Source organism: Callorhinus ursinus, unplaced genomic scaffold, assembly GCF_003265705.2.
Source record: "Callorhinus ursinus isolate GAN/ISIS: 27379988/994484 unplaced genomic scaffold, GSC_fseal_2.0 scaffold59, whole genome shotgun sequence".
Lineage (NCBI taxonomy): Eukaryota > Metazoa > Chordata > Mammalia > Carnivora > Otariidae > Callorhinus > Callorhinus ursinus.
This window is the reverse complement of record NW_027397121.1, coordinates 3,906,716-3,919,458: the sequence shown is the minus strand read 5'-3', so window position 1 is coordinate 3,919,458 and position 12,743 is coordinate 3,906,716.

Here is a 12,743-nt window from a genome sequence, read left to right as displayed (position 1 = left end):
GGGCCCCTGGGTGCCTCAGTTGGTTAAGCCTCCTACTCTTGACTCTTGATCTCCGCTGAGGTCTGAATCTCAGGGACTCTTGACTCTTGATCTGATCTCCGCTGAAGTCTGAATCTCAAGGTCGTGAGTCCAAGCCCCACTGGGTTCCATGCTGGGTGTGGAGGCTACTTAAAAAAAAAAAAAAAAATCCTCCTAACAACCCGGCGAGGAGAAGGTGTTTATTACAGCAAGTACCCTGTCCCTGTTTGTATCCGGGCCCACCCTCACCCCCAACAGCACCTGGAACAGTGCCCTGCTGGCAGAGGAGGTGCTCAAACGTTTATCAAAACAAATTGAGTATCCCAGAGTCTGCAAGGATACAGCAGTGGGGCACCCGCTCCATTTGCCGGTACTTATCCCGTGTTCTTTGTGAAAAAGTGCTTTAGAATAGACGTCTGCCTTCTGACCACCTGGTCCAGGTTTCCTTCAGTCAGCCCTGACTCCCTTCCTCCCTTTCCCCCTAAAAAGCCACCTCCTCCCCCCTTGCCACTCCCGACAATAAGTACTCCATACACTGCCCACATCCAAATCCTGCCCATCTTTTTGGGTTTTTTTTTAAGATTTTATTTATTTGACAGAGAGACACAGCGAGAGCAGGAACACAAGCAGGGGGAGTGGGAGAGGGAGAAGCAGGCTTCCCGCTGAGCAGGGAGCCCGATGCGGGGCTCGATCCCAGGACCCTGGGATCATGACCTGAGCCGAAGGCAGATGCTTAACGACTGAGCCACCCAGGCGCCCCAAATCCTGCCCATCTACCCCCTTCCCTTCCTCTCTCCCCTCCTTGGGCTCTCTAACCCAGGCTTGTTCTGGTCTCAATTACTACAAAGCTTTCTAGCCCTTTCAAGTTACACGTTTTCCTCTTCAAACACAACCTTCATCAAACCTACCGCTAACCCCCAGGAGCACTTTAAATGACTTCCTTTTGCCGGGATTCTGATTTAGCTTTCTTAAAGAAATCTTAAAGTTAAGTTCACTCACAGCCTCAAGTAACATTGCAACAGCACACTCACTGTCCACCCAGAAATCAGGCTTCTGGATGGGGCGTGGTAGGGGTAGGGTGGGCTGGGAGGGGAGCTTGCTTCACCTTACTTCTGAAACTTTTTCACATAAACCTCCTTTTCTGGGCTTTTCCTCACCATCTTTCTCCACTTGTTTCTCCTTCTGGACTTGACTGGTGTTCACTGCTAGGCCTTTAACTCTGTCCTACTTACATGGTCACCTAACTTTTTGTGTGTGTTTGGTCCTTGGAGTCTGAGGCTCCATGGAAGGCAGCTACATTGCGTTGTGTGGTCTACAATGTAGCTGCCTTGCATTGTTTTGTATCTTCCTCCGCAAGGAATATGGGATTATGGGGACATACATCAAGTAAGTGTTCAGTAAATTGGTTTTAAGTGATTGAACAAGTTCCCTAAGCAAAGAGATTAAAGTAAAAATAGATCAGCTAAAGCAATTATATCTCTAGGGATCTGAGCAGAAGCAAATGCAAACTGCACCATAGCTATATTTCCACAACCCAGGGCTCGCAGGGGCACCAGTAGGAAGAAAAAAATCCTCACAGGAAAAAAACTACAAACCACTCAAAAACACATCCCATCATGAAAGTGAATGGGCAAAACAGGAGGATTAATACTCCTGGGAACTTGACGTAATAAGGCAATCTGGAAGAGACTTTTAAGGGGGGAAATGTATTTTCAAGTGAAGGCAAAAATAAAGACTAAGAAGTACTGGAGGAAAGGACAGTGTGCAAAAAGAACAGGAATATTTGAAAAGAAATCAAACAGATCATTTAGAAATGAGAAGTATACTTATTGAAATGATTGAATGAAAGAAAATCTTGCTCAGGATTCCTTCTGCTGAGCAACCTAGAAATAGTACTTAGAGCCATACTTAAGTACTTATACTTAAGAGTACTTAGAACTATAAAGCAGTTAGCTCTGGGCTGGATTAGTGGCCCCCTGTGGTCCCATGACCATCTGCAATTACTTACCACAGTATTGTGGCTGCCTGCTTTCTTGTCTGTCTCCCTTGTTAGACTGTAAATTCCTTGAGAGCAGGCCTGTCCTATTCATGCTGGCACAGTGCCTGGGCACATGGTAGAAACCCACTAAATGTTTTCTAGAAAATGAATGAATAAGCAAAAATACTTTAAAAAATTGTACAAAGTTATTATGGTAGCACCACTTACAGAATGAGAACTTTAGGAAGACCCATATGCCCCAAAGTAGGATAAACAGCAGAAAAATTAACAAGAAATAGGACTGTTGTAGACCTTGAGAATTGCCAAGTATATAAACCACCAACCCCTGGAGTGTGTGGGGAACTGTTGTTACAATGAAAAGAGAATAGAAAATACTAAGTACCCATTATTGCAACTAGGTTGACATCACACTAACCAGGTTAGGAGTGCAGCTGAGATAATACTAAGGTCGGCCTGAGATTTCAGGCCTCACACGGGGAGGGGCAAGGCAGATACTGGAGAATTGGAGATATTGGAGAATTTACTCTGCTTTAAAGAAGATGGGCTCGTTCTAGATGTAGGCTCCCTGTTTACTAGTTCTGGGTGAGAACATTCTGGCTGCTGTCTCTGTTCACTCTGGGTGGGGGTGAGGAGCACTGGCCTTCCTTCTGTCATGGAGCCCGGGGGTTCTGTGCAAAGCAGGTTGGTTACCTTGTGGTGTAGGAATGCTTCCACCCAAGGAGTAAGGAGTTTCTCACTAGCTGGTAACCGCCCAGCTATTCCTGTCCAAGGGGACTCTCTGAATTAGGGGAGCAGAGAAGCGTGCTAAGAGAGAGCCACCCAATTCAGGAAACACCTCTTGTTCTAATTATGCCAAAAGAAGGTACATTATAACTGATCATCTCAGGAATCCTGGCATATTGTGCAGGTCACCAGGAATGTCTTGGCATGAGGAATCACTAAGCCTTCTGAGAGAAACATGGGAGACAGGCTGGGCTGACATGTGCGAGAGTGGAGGGCGCCTGGGGGCCTCAGTCAGTGAAGCGTCTGCCTTCGGCTCAGGTCAGGATCCCAGGTCAGGATCCCTGGGATCGAGCCCCACATCAGGCTCCCTGCTCCACGGGGAGCCTGCTTCTCCCTCTACACTTACCGCCTGCTCATGATCTCTCTTTCTCACTCTCTCTCTCTCAGATAAATAAATAAAATCTTAAAAAGAAAAGAAAAGAAATGGTGCAGGTGTGGAGAGGGGAATTAGGGCCTCTGCACCATGGGGAGATGTGGCATCTCGCTGAGCATCGTGCTCACCCTGGTGTCAAGGGATCAAACGCCTGCTTGCTTTGTGCTCTGCCCTAAAGCTCCTCTTGGTAGAGAAAGGTGCGTGTATCTGAATCTCTCATGGCCAACGTCTATTTGTCCTAAGAGGCGGGGAGAAGTTTCTTCTGCTGCAATCCATAAAAATCAAACATGAGTGGGCCCTTGTCCAGAGCTTTGGGTGAATCTGGGGATTAAAATGGTATCATTCAGGGGCGCCTGGGTGGCTCAGTCAGTTAAGTGGCTGCCTTCAGCTCAGGTCATGATGCCAGGGTCCTGTTGGCTCCCTGCTCAGCAGGGAGTCTGCTTCTCCCTCTCCCTCTGTCCCTCCTCCCTGGAGCTCATGCTCTCTCTCTCTCTCTCTCACTCTCTCTCAAATAAATAAAATCTTAAAAGAGAGAGAGAGAGAGATGGTATCATTCAATGGGAGACTATCCAGCCCTGCAAAGCAAAGAGCTATTGATACCAGGCAAAGGCACAGATGAGCCTCAAAAACATTATTCTGAGTGAAATAATCCAGACACGAAAGAACTCCTGCTGTATGGTTCCATTTATATAACATTCTTAAACAGGCAAAATTAATCTGCGGAGATAAAAATCAGAACAGTGGCTGCCTATGGGGGAGGAATGGCTGGAAAGAGGCCTGAGGAACTTTCTGGGGGGTGGAAACGCATTCATCTTTGTTGGGGTGGTGATTACACACGTGGATGCCCTTGGGAAATCTCACCAAGCTGTTCTCTTCAAACCTGGGCATTTTATTGTATGACCATGATTCCTTGAGGAAAAACTATTTCAGGACTAAGATTCTTGTTTCCTCTTAGTGGGTATCTAGGGGAAGGTGCTGTCAAAATGTCAACTGCACACATTCATGTGAGTCCTTATGTAACTAGAAAAACAACACGACTCCCTTCTCTACTGCTTCCCTACCAGCCCTTGGCAGAGTCTGAATCCTTGTATGTAGTAGCATGCTGGTCGGTTCGAAAACCGGTCCTCTAGGAAGAAAAAAATTCCGATTTGTAGCACTTGCCAATTCACGAGGTGGAAATACTCTCACTGTGACTGATTTCAGGCTGCTAATGTGACATGTCACTGGGCAGGGAGCTGGGAAGAGATAGGCACGACTGACTTGCTCAAGCCCGTGGGAACGGACCCCAGCCTTTCTTGTGAAGCTTCAGGGGAGTGAAGGATGGCGGACGCTGCCCCGAATCGATTGTGTGAAATCCTGACCCCATCCTAACTGGGATCAGCCTTGTAAGATACAGCAGGGTAGCGACTTTATCACGGGGGTTAGCAACATGTTGGCAGCATCAGGATTTTTAAGTGAAAGGATGGGGTTGTCTCATTTAAAATTCCCCAATTTAGGGGCACCTGGGTGGCTCAGTCGTTAAGCGTCTGCCTTCGGCTTAGGTGGTGATCCCAGGGTCCCGAGATGGAGCCCCGCATCGGGCTCCCTGCTGTGCGGGAAGCCTGCTTCTCCCTCTCCCACTCCCCCTGCTTGTGTTCCCTCTCTTGCTGTGTCTCTCTCTGTCAAATAAATAAATAAAATCTTTAAAACACACACACACAAATAAATAAAAAATAAAATAAAATGCTTTAAGAAAGCCATACTGGTGATTCCAGTGTGCACCTTTTCCTTTTTTCAGGAAGCACTCTTTAGGGTGTCTTACCCTTGGACTAGGGAAAAAGTCACGGGCAGTGGCCAGTATTCTTCCCTTCTCAGGTTGTAACTCCCATTCCTGCCTGTAATAAAGGGGCCGGGCAGTGAAGGAGGCGTGGCTTACCCCAACCCTGCTGCTGGGGACGGAGTGGAAGAGGCATCTGGTCTAGAAGACTGGGGCTGGGGTTCCAGCAGGGACCAGAGGCAGAATGAGCTTTGGCTCACAGTACAGGCAGCTGGACGCCCTGAAGCTTCTGCCCTGTGAGAGCTCAAGAGGGACAGAAAGTAAAAATTCCTCTTGATTCTTTCAACCAATATTTATTGAGTACCTACTGTGTGGCCAGGCATTGCTGTAGATGCTGAGGATATAGCAGTAAGCAAAACAGACAAAAATGCCTGCCTTCCTGCACTGACATTCTAGTGGGGGAGACAGACAGTACACATAACCCAAAAATCAGTGTATGAGAAAGTGAGAAGCGAGGAAAATAAAGCAGGGAAGGGGGACTGGGAATGTGTGATGGGGTTACAATTTGGGGAGTATGTGGGAAAGAGGAAAGGCCTTGGTGAGAAGATGACATTAAAGCAGAGATTTGAAGGAGGTGAGGGGGAGAGCAGTGCAGGTATCTGTCTGTCTGGCAGAGGAGAGTTCTAGGAAGGAGGAATGGCAGGTGCAAAGGCCCTGAAGTGAGCATTTGGCAGTTTGGAAGGCAGAGAGGAGCCCAAGTCTTAAGCAGAGTGAGAAAGAGAAGAGTGGTAGAAATGAGGTCAGGGAGCCGGTAGGGCTATGGACTTGGCTATGACTCCCAGTGAGACATAAACTAGACATATCCCTGATGTAGACCAGTGGAAGGTAGCTTTCGAAAATAGTGGGGAAACTAAGACTAGAGTAGTGGACATTCAGCCAGGCTTTCTTTCAGATTTGCCCTGTGGGGACCTGGGGAGGGGGGTCATTCACATGGGAGCACTCAGGAGAGAACTGGGGTAGATGGAAAGCCAAACTCAGAGAGGGCAGAGGATTAAGGAAGAATCCTGCACTCTCCCACGACCCCTCCCGACATGCTCAGAATGTCCTGTTGCCAACTCAGGAGAGATCTGGGGAGGGCCTACTAAGTGGCAGGCACTGTGCTCACTTCTGGACCCAGAGATAAATAAGCCAAGGTCCTGCCCTCTCAGGCTTTTTTGTAAGGACTAAGGCCTCAGGCAAGCTTTGGGCATATCCTTTGTTGTCTTTTCTCAAGTTCCTAGGCCAGGGGCTATCTGTTGAAAGGAGGAAGGGAGAAAGCTGGTAGGAAGAAGGGAAGGAATCGTGCCGCTCTTTGATGGGAGAACTGGATTTGAGTGGGCTCGTGCGTGGGGGGGGGTTATGGACTAGCACTCCCGGAACCATGTAAGAGGGAGCTTAGTAACGGAGCAGGTGCCTTAGTGGGGTGCACACCCCAGACACTTCTCACAGGCAGAGAAGTCCCGCTGTTGTGTGGGAAGACGGGAAGAGGTAGCTCAGGTTGGGAAGTGGGTCATGGAAGAAAGGTCGCCGTGGGCAGGGCAGCGGGCTGTGCAGGAACAATTTGTTCTCTTGTTTCCACTTGGAAGCCTGTCAGTCCTCTCCAAACTGCTCGTGTTTCTCCGTGAGCTGCTGTGGAGGCCCCAGCAGTCCTCGAGAAAAGGCCCACAGCTGTGTGGAGAGAAAAGGAGTGACCCTGGGTGTGAGGCCCCACACGCTCGCCGTGTGCTCACACCCTGCGCGTCCACTCGGGCGCGGCCTGGCACCATTCCCGGGCTCTGGCCTTGCCCGGCTGGCTCCGTTCTTGGCGCCCGGGCCCTGGCTGTGCAGAGGGGCCCCCCCTTCCTCCCCCAGAAACACAATCCCTCCCTCTGCCCCTTCGCAGCCTCCCAGGAGCCTATCTCCTGCCTCCTGCACAACCGCACCTCCCTCTTCATTCCTGGTTTCCCAGGCCGCCTCCCACGGCCCCACCTGATGCCCGCCTCTGGTGACCTTGAGCCCTTCCTGAATAGTGGGGTGGGTGCCGGGGCCTGGCACAAACCTTGCCCAATCCGCGAGAATGCCAACTTGGAAACCTGATCGTTTGCACACTGAAGAAGAAAGAGCTGTTCTGTTCTTCACTGACGTCCCCGTGGCCACCCACGTCAGGGCTGACACACATTTGCTGTCTTGTCCTTCAGCCATCTTCGTGGCCCGAGAGCAGCCCCTCCGCCCCGGTGGCCAGCCCTCGGCTAGCACACACTGACAGTTTACTTTGGCCTCCCCGTGGTCCCCGTGGAGCAGACCGGCTCTGCATAATGACACCGCACAGCCCGAAAGCATGGAGGACCACCCAGACCACAGAGGGGCAGGGGTATACAGCAGCCACATCAGGGAGGCTTTCTGGGAAAGGTGACGGGCAGGAAGGCAGACGGCCACCTGAGGCCTGCCACCCACGCCCGCTGAAGGGGGCCGGCGGCAGCACCGAATCCTCCAAGAAGGCTTTGGTGGGATTTCCGCCCAAGGGACAAGTGGGACAATTCTGGCTGTTTGGGGGAGGACAGGAGAGTCTATGAGGGACACTAGCTTTTTCAGCTTCCTCCCCCTAAGTCAGGGCCTGGCAAGGCAGGCCATTGACACGGGTGGTGTGGCCTCTTCCCCCTTCCCCCCCCACCGCCCCCACACAGAGCCTCCCCAAAGACTGGTAGTGGGGTAGAGGACAAATGGGGGGAGGGGGCGCTGGGAGGTGGCAGGCACGGAGTGGGGTGGCCAGGCTGCACCAGCCGCACAAACGGGTTTCAACTGGCTGCCGGCATCTCCCCTGGAGCCACATTATCCCTTGCTCGCCAGCCCGTCTGTCACAGACCATTAAGCTCTCAGCAGGTGCTGTGCTTGCCTGAGGCTGGGGGCGGGGTTGGGGGCAGATACTTGGGAACACACCGGTCTGTCCCCTCCTGGCCTTGGCTTGCTAAAGAGAAATGCTCCCCTCAGGAGTCTTCATACCCCCTTGTAAAAGCTATGCCCTCATGAACCCCTGGAGATTTCCTGTGTGTGCACGCACGTATACAAGCACACACACCACATCCACACATACATACCACCCTCACACCACACACCCCAGACACAAACATATCACACACACACACACACACACACACACACACACACACGCACACGCACACACACAGCATCCAGGTCCTAAATCCTGACACTTCTTCCCTGGCAGCCCCCTCTCCCCAAATGCCCCTGCTGCTCCAGGGCTGCCAGTAAGAGACCCTTTGGATGCCTCTAGTCTGCACACAAAGTCCTTTGCCTCTCAGGGCAGAGTGGTCTTGACAGCCAGCCGTGACTGCCCGGCCCTGCAGTTCCTGCTTGGGCATCCCTCCCTGCCTCTGTCCCTCCAGCTTTCCCCCTGTCTGGGCTGCAGGGGATTGAGCTCTTCCAGCCTCCTTAGGGCTTGAAAGCAGAGGAGTGAAAACATGAGACTTACCCATGCCAAGGACCCCAAGGGCCCTGGAGATGTTGCCCTGGGCCCAAGGGCCCTGGAGAGGGAGACGTGTTCCTGCCTAGAGGATCAGGGACTCCTCTGCTTAAAACTCTGTACCCACTCCCCTTGGCTCGCAATCACCTCAGCTCAGCAGACAAAGCCCCGCCAGGGCCAGACCCCTGGGCTCCCCTCAGCCTGTGTCCCTCCATTCCCCAGTGCCAGGACACCCAGATGTGCTAGACTGTCTGCTCTTCTTCCTGGTCTAGCCTTGGTCTCTCAAGTCCACACCCCTTTGTACATGCTGTTCCTTCTGTTTGTTTTTAAGATTTTACTTCTTTATTTTGAGAGAGAGAGAAAGAGCACAAGCAGAGGGGTGTGGGGGTTGGGGAAGAGGGAGAGGGACAAGCAGACCCCCCGCTGAATGGGGAGCCTGACAGGGGCTCCATCCCAGGACCCCGAGATCATGACCTGAGCCGAAGTCAGATGCTTAACTGACTGAGCCACCCAGGTACTTTTATTCCTTGTTTTGAATGCCTTTTCCTACCTTGTCCACCTGGAGAGTTAATTCATCCTTCACCCTTCAGGTTGCCTCTGCCAGGAAGATTTCCTTAATAGCACCCACTATTGTCTGCAGACTTTGATGCCCTTTCTTTGGTCCCTTGTTCAAAGCATTTCCCACATTATATTTTAGTGGTTAACAGGCCCATCTTCCTCATTAAACTATGAGCTAAGGGGCAAGGGACTGAGTTTCATCTATAACTTCTATCCTAAGTCTGACACATAGTAGGTGCTCAAGAAATACTTGGTAACTGCATGCATGACTTAATAACGTGGGGCAGAAGAGATCAAAATAAATAGGAACACCGGGTCTCCCTCAGGAGGGAAAGGAATGCCAGTGGTAGGTAACAAGGAAGGCTTCCTCGAGGAAGCGAACAGGCTCTTGACAGAGTAGAGACATTCCAGGGAAAAGGAACTGATTGGTGAAGACAGGGGGGTAACCATAGCAAAGGTCTTCAGTCAGGAGCAAGAATGTTTGTAGGCACCATTCCCTGAGTGTCTACTCTGTACCAGGCCTTACTCTGAGCCCTTACATGTTACTAACCCATTTAATCTGCACAACCACCACGGGAGGTTGGCCCTCTAATGATCCCCATTTCACACATGAGGAAAAGTAAAGCTCAGTTACTGACCCAAAGCAAATAGGTTGGATTTGACCAAAGAAGTAGAGCAACCAGGAGTGATAGAGAGTATGGGATTTGACCTTCTATGACAGGGAAGCTACTTAAAGAAAATCTTTTATTTTTATTTTTTTGACAGAGAAAGTGGGGTGGGAGAAGGGCAGTGGGTGAGGGAGAGAGAAAATCCTAGGCAGGCTCCACGCCCAGCACGAGCCCCACTTGGGGCTCGGTCCCACAACCCCGAGATCAGAACCTGAGACGAAATCAAGAGTTAGATGCTTAACCAACTGAGCCGCCCGGGCGCCCCAGGGAAGCTACTAAAAGAATCGATACCTCTGAGTCTAAGCTCTTCACGCGGGCGGTGGGGAAGGGAAGACGGGCGTGAAATGGGGGGGAGCAAGAATGGACTGAACCAGTGAAGAAGAGCTGGGGGTCTGCAGGATGGACGGGCCACCACCTCCAAGCCAGCAACCTCGATGACCGAGGTGACCTGCAGAAGCAGCCAGCGCCGTTTGTCCTGGAGCTAACCACCCAGATGTCCCGGGAGCTAGACAGGCTGAGGGAGCTGGGTGGAGAAGCCACTGACCCGCTTCAACAAGTGTGAGCTACACTGGCATGTCCTCCGGAGCCAGCATGGCGGCGGCGGCCCCTCCTGAATCCACGGTCAGTTTGCGGGGGAGAACATTCTGGAACTGGGTTCCACTCAGTTCAGGTGACATAGCACAGAGCCACCGCTCAAGGTCACAATCCGGACCTGGAAGAAATGGCTGGGAAGGTTAATCAGAGCCAGACCGGGAGGGTCTTGAGGGCATACCAAGGAATTTGGGATTTTTCTGGCTTTGAGTTGGTGGCGAAGGTGGGACGTGTCCCTGGTGATGTCCTGAAGGTGTTGGGCATACTCGGGCTGAGGGGGGAGGGCAGGAAGAGGTGCCTTTGGAGCCCGGGGGTAGGTTCTGAGTTGGTGGTGCAGGCTGTGTGTCAGTGAGGCCACAGGGCCTGTGTGGAGCCCCGGGTGGTGCCGGCAGGTGAGAAGCAAGTCAGGGAGGAAGGCCAGCAGTGAGGGGCTGAGGTCAGAGAAGTGGGGGGACGAGGGAGGCCGAGCCCTGGAAGACTGTTCGGGCATCATGGCTCTCCTTCCTGGGCCGATGCAGCTCTGATGGCGCCCATGCCACGTTCAGAGTTGGGCCATTAGGTGGCCTCCTGCCGGTGCCCCTGTGCACTCTCCCAGCTCCACGGGAGGGGCAGGTCGTGCCTAGACTGTGCTCTAGAAGCCCAAGGCACTGAGGGCTGAGACAAGCCTCTGGGCTCAGGGTGTAACATTTGTCCATTCCACATGCCTCCTGAGGCCCCACTATGTTCTGGACACTGGGCCAGGTTGGGGATCCAGGCCTGGGGACATGCCCTGCCCACAGGGAGCCGGTGTATAGTCTGGCGGGAGGCAGAGGAAGCAACTGGGTCCTGCAGTCGAGGGAAGAGGAGCACCAAGGAGAGAGGCCTCCCCAGACCTGGAAGGACATCCAGGAAAAGAGGGGCTTAAAGATTAGATCTAAGCAAGTCCCTGGACCGAACCACCGTGGATAGGAAATCCAGGGGTCAGCCCTGCAACCGGCAAAGTCCTGACCATGGGACCTGTAGGGCCAGCAACCCAGTGTCCTCTTAGCTGCATTGTGTGGGAAAACAAAAAGAATGAAGTAAACCTGTGAGTGGAAAGAGAGTTCATAGATGGGACATTGTAACATGGGGACTTTATTTGAATCCTGATTTTTATTTTTATTTTTTTTAAGTTATTTACCCCCAACGAGGGTCTCGAACTCACAATCCCCGAGATCAAGAGTCACACGTTCTACCGACTGAGTCAGCCAGGTTCCCGTCGCTCCTAATTAAAAAAAAAATGATGATGGATGAGTCTGCTCAGGCTGCCGTAACAAAATACCACAGCCTGCGAGGCTTAAAAAGAACACGAATTTATTTCTCACTATCTGGAGGCTTGAAGTTCCAGATAAAGGCACTGGGGTTCTGTTTCAGGTGAGGTCTCTCTTCCTGGTTAGCCTCACGTGGCCTCCCCTCAGAGAGTGTGCAGGCTGTGGGGAGAGGTGGGTGTGAAGAGATTGCTCTTCTTAGAAGGCCACCAGTCCTTAAAAGGACCTTACTCATATGACCTCATTTAAGCTTAATTACTTCCTAAAAGCCCTATTTCCCAATATAGACACCTTGGGGGCTAGGGCTTAGTAGATGAATTTTAGGGGAGGACTCAGTCCATAGCAGATGACATTTATGAGGAAATTGGCACTTTGAATGCTGACTCAGTATTTGATTATATTGAGGAATTATTGGTAACTATCTCTCGGGGTATGGTAATATTGTTTTATGTATATACATATACATGTGTATAACATATGTATGTATGTATGCATATAGAAAAATATTACCATATATGGATGTGTGCATGTGAGTATATATGTGTCTCCTTATCTTTTAGATACACACCAAAATATTTATGGGTGCAATCATCTGACATCTAGGATTTGCTTCAAGATGATAAGGGGGAGTGAATGTGGCTGCAGATGAGGCAGGGCTGGCCATGAGTTGAGGGTTGTTGGGTCTGGGTTATGGGTTCATGGGAGTGCATTATGTTATTCTGTCTACTTTTGCATGTGTTCTAAATTCTCCATAATAAAAAGTGAAAATAAAAAGTGAAGAGGATTTGGGCGCCTGTGTGGCTCCATTGGTTGAGCGTCCGACTCCTGATTTCGGCTCAGGTGGTGGGATCGAGCCCCCCCCCCTGCCCCGCCGCTGCCCCTTGGGCTCCATGCTCAGTGGGGAGTCTGCTTGGATTCTCTCCCTCTACCCCTCCCCCCACATGCTCTCTCTCCCTTTCTCTCTCTCAAATAAATAAATCTTTAAAAAAATGAATAAATAAATAAAATCTTAAAAAAAAAGTGAAGAGGATTAGTGAAGTTTAGGGTTGGGGGGAGGAGCCAGGCATCTGCTAGAAGAAATTGCTCAGGCGAAGCTCTGAGCTGGTGGGGCAGGTGGGTGTGTAAGGCCCCAGGGGTTTATAGGCGCTGGGGCATGAAGCTGTGCCAGGCACATCGAGTATCAAGATGACTAAGGCTCAGTCCCTACGCTCCAGG